The following is a 4,998-nucleotide window of genomic DNA, read 5'->3' as shown; positions in this document are numbered from 1 at the left end:
AGTCAGTCTGGTTAAAGTGTTCACTAGGAGAACACATACAAAAAACAATAAATTCTAAATTCAAATAATAATTTCTTTCGGCATTCAAACATTTCGGCTTAGTATTAAGTGCAAAGTAGTTTTATACTTTAAAAAAAAAAAAAAAACACAAACAAGTCAAAAATGTAAGCAAAAAAATTAATTTAATTTTGAATAATCCTTAAATTCAAACATTTATAGTGAGCCCAGACTTGTATATCCCTACAAAAATAAACAATATAAACAAACGAATCCTACGCACAGAGTGGGTCATAAGGAAGTGAGTATATTTTTGGAAATTATTAACAAGTATATATCAACATGCAATTATTCTAGATATACACAGAGCAGTATGTACATCGAGTTGAGCAACCACTTGAACGTCAGTGACACGGAGGACTTCTGAAAGAACGCGCTTTGGAGGGGGTCCTGTGCATTCCTCTTTGAAACCAACGGATCTTGGAATAATTTAGGATTAAACACGCCGACCTTTTAACATTCTTTTCGACCAATAAAAATTTTCAGTGTTTTCTTAATTGAATTGTACTTTTACCTATGTAGAACGAAATGTCTTTGCCATGGTATCAAACATTCTAGCTTATATGTGGGCTAAGTGAGTGTCTGCTCTAACCCAGACTTGGGTAGACACTTAAGTTGTAGTTACCGATTCATGTGAATGTTGAACAAATGACTTTTAGTGAACAATGCAAATAATTTTCAGACCTAACAACGGCAAAATGCAGAACAAAAAGAAAGAAAAAAATCCAAGCCAAAGAGGGGAGAAAACTCTGGTGTAGCTCTCAATGCACTGAAAGGAAGCATATGGTTTTTTTATAAGGCATTGTGGAAAGCTCTGAAAAAAGAGCAGAAAACAGTTGGAGGGTTTTCCCGCTGATTGTCTCAAGACTGAAGCGTCGCTTTAATCGAGCACAAATACAAGTGCAGGACAAAAAAAAAAAAAGAAGCTTTTGCTTGCCTGCCATGTCAAAAGAGGAGGATTTCGCTTATCCCCACCATTTGCCCTAACCTCTGTCATTGGCTTTTCACATTTGAATGAGCGCCAAGTTGCAATCGCCTTTCGCACTCTTACCCCCACATCCCACAACCCACTCCCTTCCACTTAACAATGAAAGTCAATAAATTTGATTTGACATTTCCTACAGGGCCCGCCTTCTGTACTCGCAAAGGACCCGTACTATTTCCTTTCTTTATTCCTTTTTCTTTAGCTTCCCCTTCTCATCTCAAATCGGTCTACTTGTATTTTTTGTTTTTTTATTTGCGCTGATTTGGCACATTTTTGCCATTTGCTTGTCGCCCGAGTCTCAATTGTAATTTTATTATTATGCCTGACAAAATGTCACACATCTTGCTTTTTTAATGAGCAGGGCGTTCTCCTAGTCATGTCTCCTTTGTCAATTGAAAAGAGAGTTTGAATAGTGTGAAAAACAGGTCTCTTGCTTGGTACCAACGGCAACTAGAATCTTTAATCCATATTCTGAGATACTTTTATGTTATTTCTGTCTTACCATCTTCGTTGACATGTTAAAAGAGTCCAGAATGATCTTCATAAATTTGTTGACCTTAAATTTTGATTTCATGCGATATATATGTAATGTTGGTAAAAAGTATTAATGTGTTAACGTTTTGTGGACACAGCTTAAACGGTTTTGTTTTTTGGGTGAAGGAAAAGGAACTTTTCAAATATAGTGCCAAGATTTCAGACGCTACACACTCAAAAAACAACGACATAATCGTCCGACAGATTCCGATTCTAAGACTTATTCACCAAGAAACCATATATTGAACTCTGGCTATCTAAAACCAAAGTCGGCCTTCATATTTATGTCAAAAAATATTGAAATGTTTGCGAGTAAATTTTTTAAATCCAAGCAGTCGGGTTGGGCCAACTGTCATTCGAAAAGTTGATATACCTCAGACGAATCCAGAGAAAGTCAAGTTTTAGTTCTACACGATAGAGCACACAGCTCTAAAATAAAATCAAAATTCAAATAAACACTTCTTAGGTTTAAGCAAAAAGTTTATTTTTTTTATGTTTATAAAAAATTTAAAAAAAAAACAACAAAAAAATCGGAAAAAAGGTTTGAATTAATTCAAAATTTCTATAGCGAGTCAGTTAAGATCTCGTTCTGATACCTTTGGTTTGTATGTCTTAGCCAACCAAACTTTATCAAAAGTTCTGTTGAATTACTTCTATCGTAGCAACCGGGTCGTTTCTTCTGTCATTCGAAAAGTTCATATACCTAAGTTGAAACTCCCAATAGTCAGTCTGGTTGAAGTGTTCACTAGGAGAACACATACAAAAAACAATAAATTCTAAATTCAAATAATAATTTCTTTCGGCATTCAAACATTTCGGCTTAGTATTAATTGCAAAGTAGTAGTAGTAGTAGTGCAAATCAGATAGTGCCAAGATTTCAGACGCTACACACTCAAAAAACAACGACATAATCGTCCGACAGATTCCGATTCTAAGACTTATTCACCAAGAAACCATATATTGAACTCTGGCTATCTAAAACCAAAGTCGGCCTTCATATTTATGTCAAAAAATATTGAAATGTTTGCGAGTAAATTTTTTAAATCCAAGCAGTCGGGTTGGGCCAACTGTCATTCGAAAAGTTGATATACCTCAGACGAATCCAGAGAAAGTCAGTTAAGTTTTAGTTCTACACGATAGAGCACACAGCTCTAAAATAAAATCAAAATTCAACAACAAAAGTTTTTTTCGGCAAATAAACACTTCTTAGGTTTAAGCAAAAAGTTTATTTTTTTTATGTTTATAAAAAATTTAAAAAAAAAAAAAAAAAAAAAATCGGAAAAAAGTTTTCTATTAAGAGGTGAAGCGAAGGAGGCCATAAACACTAATACAATGCAGACGAGACGATACTAATACAGAGGATACTTGTACACATTAATAATAATACACAATCTATATCTTGCTCATATCTACCTCCCGTGCACACACGCACAGAGTAAGTTAAGAGTTTAATAATTGAACTAAATTTTAATATAATAACCAACTTTTAATTTAAGAACTCTGACAGAAGATAGGCGAATAATAATGGTGAACATTAATAATAATTTGAAATACTGGAAGCCGATCATCACAGTAAGTTAAAAAAGTCTGAATGGGAATGGTATTTGTAATGTAATTTCCCGAACCTTAGCCTAGTCCAAGTCCAAGTCCAATACACGAATCTACACATGGTAAGCTACGAAGATAAGAATTTATGAATTTCAATTTAATTTTTATTACTCCTAATAGACACACACGCGTTGGAGATGAACTGAAGGCTCGATGCACAGCACACAATTTGAAAGACAATACAAATTGGTGCATTTGTATAACACTTAAATCGAAGATTCCACAGTAGGCGATTGTAGGGTTCTTTACCCAAATACAAACGAGAAGGTTGACGATACAATGCTGATTAAATGCTGAGACACTTTGAAGTTTTCATCAAGCTGATACAGATTGGTGCATGTGCAGCTGAGCCAAATATATTTTGATACTAAAACTAAAAATTATGCATTTTCTTTTGATACAGATCTGATGACTTCAGATCAGTTCATAGAGCAAGTATTATTGTATATTTATAATTGTTAGCAAGAACCCTAGACAAATTTTCTTGTGCATTGCCATATTTCCCAATGCACACATTCCAATGTGGAGACTCTTACATTGAACTGAATGGAGTAGCTACCACAGAAAATTAATCATTGATTTTCTTGGTCAGCTGTGTTGTTGTGCCTACAATTTGCTCTGGCAAAATTTATGCAATGCTGCAAGTTTGCCCATAATTGAGACCATGGGAAACTGCAGGATATTAATTTAGAGTTTGCACTAACATTTTGATTACTTCACATCTCTGGAGGATGCACTTCAACGATAAATGGAAGGAAGCACTGTGTTATTAACACATACGCACATACGCATTCACACAGCCACAGAAATATTGTATATATTTACGCATACATAAATGAAGGTACACACTACAAGATGGCTTAAAAAGCCAAAATCTTAATACTAATTAAAATTATACAAAGGCAAATTACTTGGGGCCAATTAGGATGAACAGGACATAGACATGTGGCACATTTTAAGCGTTATTTTATAGCAAAAAAGAAGAGTGGGGAGGCGAAAATCTGAAAATTTAACTCATATAACTTATCCAACTACTTATATATTTGTATATATGTACCTACATTCATACCTACCTACATATGTTTGTATATCTGTCATAAGCTGGTACTTAAGTGCTTGGTTTAATCCTTTTTACTTGTTCTGAGACCTGCATGGAAAGCGACTCTGGTCCTGTAATTACAATGTAATTGCAACTGCATCTAAGAAAATTTAATGCTTATTATATTCGAGAATTTAATATGTGAAATGAAAATATCATTATCCACGTAAAGGATAAAGAAACAAAAGATGCCCTCACTTGGCAAGTGATTTGATACAACTAAGCAAAACATTTGACTCTTTCATAAGAATTTTCAAACATTTTTTATTCACATGTTTTCTGATCAAAGCGATGAAGGATCTCTAATATAAAGGTCGAAGGATGTACAAAGAAACTAGACATTTTTTTATATTTTTAGAACTAACATGAGTGCACTTTTATATTTTAAACTAAAGATCTAAGGACTATATTTAAAATTGCATTTCCTTGTTGAAATTTATTTTCTAAAATATATTAAGTGCCCACTATTAAACTCTGTTTTAAGTAGGTGTAAAATATTATTCAATCCGCTTAAGATGGAAATAGGTAACAAATTCAGCAATAGAATACTTTGTAAACTTTTGTTTCAATAACTTTATTTAAATAGATATAATAGGTTTAGGAATCATTCAAACTCTAGTTCAAGTGTTTTGTTGAGATTTCACAATTTTAATTTTATAATTTTTCTAATAAAAAAACGACCAGAAATATGTGGATGACACAAATTAAACTTATT

The 4,998-nt window shown here is 33.3% G+C and overlaps 2 long non-coding RNA genes across 9 annotated transcripts; both read left to right on the top strand.

The window, feature by feature from the left end:
- Nucleotides 1-554, top strand: LOC137572616 (uncharacterized). Its single transcript, XR_011031718.1, has 3 exons — nucleotides 1-164; nucleotides 220-298; nucleotides 355-554. It is a non-coding gene; the product is annotated as an uncharacterized lncRNA (long non-coding RNA).
- Nucleotides 555-1,728: 1,174 nt separating this feature from the next.
- Nucleotides 1,729-3,564, top strand: LOC137572524 (uncharacterized). Of its 8 annotated transcripts, none has more exons than XR_011031687.1 (5): nucleotides 1,729-1,969; nucleotides 2,050-3,011; nucleotides 3,073-3,148; nucleotides 3,207-3,246; nucleotides 3,305-3,564. It is a non-coding gene; the product is annotated as an uncharacterized lncRNA (long non-coding RNA). The 8 variants fall into 8 exon arrangements; XR_011031693.1 differs by lacking the exon at nucleotides 1,729-1,969 and having other exon boundaries at nucleotides 2,001-2,117; nucleotides 2,875-3,011; XR_011031692.1 differs by lacking the exon at nucleotides 1,729-1,969 and having other exon boundaries at nucleotides 2,006-2,687; nucleotides 2,875-3,011.
- Nucleotides 3,565-4,998: the final 1,434 nt, after the last annotated feature.

The sequence above is a fragment of the Drosophila tropicalis genome, unplaced genomic scaffold, assembly GCF_018151085.1.
Source record: "Drosophila tropicalis isolate 14030-0801.00 unplaced genomic scaffold, ASM1815108v1 contig_1063, whole genome shotgun sequence".
Classification (NCBI taxonomy): domain Eukaryota; kingdom Metazoa; phylum Arthropoda; class Insecta; order Diptera; family Drosophilidae; genus Drosophila; species Drosophila tropicalis.
This window is presented reverse-complemented; position numbering and strand designations above follow the sequence as displayed.